Below are 1852 nucleotides of genomic sequence, written 5' to 3'. Positions count from 1 at the left end.
ACTTTTTTATAGTTAATTGAATTTCCTACAAAAAAGGTCTTTTAGTATTTCCTTCTAAAACCGATAGTTTATATGTGAATCAATATTTAAATTGACTGTAAAATCCGACGGTCTCGTTTTATGGATTCGCTATTGAATTTTTTAAGGGTATAATAAATAAAGGGGGATTTGAAAAAATTATTTTCAGAGTGAACGCACGTGCAATCGATTGGATGTCCACAACCCACCCCGTGACACCCCATTATCAATTCACGCTCTGATAAAATTTACACAATGACGAGTCAGTGATAAGGATCGCCCTGCAGGACTCCAGGCTAAATATTTCTCTCCCACCCCAAAAAAAAGCATAATCCCAAATTCCGCATATTCTAAAATATTTTGCAATAAATCCATCGAAATATATTTTTTTCCAGTGAGAAAAAAATATTTTTCGACCGATTTCAAAATTCATTCCCGTACCAAAACGATAAATCGTCGAATTATCTCGAGATCCAAGACAGATATCGAAATTTCCGTAATGACCTTTTTTGTAAAAGGGATCAAGAGGGGTAAAAAAGGTCGTAATAAAAATTTCGATATCGCCCTTGAATTCCGAGATATTCACGGAAAACCGAGAGCGAGTGAAAATCGCGGAAATCGGCGGTTCCATTTTTCGTCAATTATATTGTACAATTGAATATTTTTCGGGTGTAACTTACCGATTTATTTTTCCACACACAGAAAACACGAATCCAAGGTATCTATCACTTAATTGTCCAGGGAAATAGTTCATAGATAACAGAAAAACATCACTGAATTATTTTGATGAGTCGTGAAGGGATGAGGAATTGAATTTATTAGTGGCAACTCGGTGAGGGATGTTTGACGAATTCCAGGCACTGATAACCGATAAATCGTTAATGATTGCTCGTACTTGTCGATATTTATTCGACATGTGTTGGAGGCTTCGCGACGAGTTTCACACTGAGGGGTTGGAAATTCAAGTTGATCCGCAACCGCTCGCAACCACTACACCACCGCCACCCCACGGCTTTCTTTCATCACTCAATAAATTCTCCATCCAATGATTTCCCTATTGTCTTAACTATTCCACCTATTCCCTCAATCAACCATCATTAATTTCCTATTCTGTCAAAATCACCCAAAAATTATTGCTCATAGAAAAATCCAACATTACGACCCTAGTAGAAAAAATAGCTTTTTCTTACTAATTCCTACTAAATTATTATTATCATCATACAATTGTTATTCATTATCATCGAGTCAACTTTATTGACTGATTATTTAAACAAAAAGATCCAGAATGGATAACGGAGTGAAGAACGAATTGTTACATTATTTTTATTATAAAATAATTATTCCTACTTAATTACTGCACTCACTGGTTCCACGAAAAAAAGATTTAAAAAAAGGGAAAAAATTGATGTGCGAAATTGGAAGGTAATTTGTGGGAATTTCAGCTGGAGTCCCACAAATTGAAGTTATTTCGTTGAGTTAAGACTCCTGAGACTTTTCAAGCCGAATCGGACTTATTTCTTTCATTCCATGTGTTCGAGGGAGACAAAACATTCCGCCAGTGCTATTGTCGTGGCTCAAGACTCAAAGGCTTTGAGGATTTTTCTTGCTATTGTGGAAGACTCCGAGGCTCGAGCTGTTAAATTTATCACCTCGTTTGATGCTGCAACCAGACGGAATTCCCCACCCGCAAATCTCCCATTTTTTATCTCTATCCCAATTTCACTGATAATACACAATAGGACACTCCGTACCGAGATGAATATTCAATAATAATTTCTTGTGATAATATTATAAATATATTATTATTAATATATTGTTCAACGTGTGGAATTTC

Source organism: Fopius arisanus, unplaced genomic scaffold (assembly GCF_000806365.1).
Source record: "Fopius arisanus strain USDA-PBARC FA_bdor unplaced genomic scaffold, ASM80636v1 scaffold00002, whole genome shotgun sequence".
Classification (NCBI taxonomy): Eukaryota; Metazoa; Arthropoda; class Insecta; order Hymenoptera; family Braconidae; genus Fopius; species Fopius arisanus.
This window is presented reverse-complemented; position numbering follows the sequence as displayed.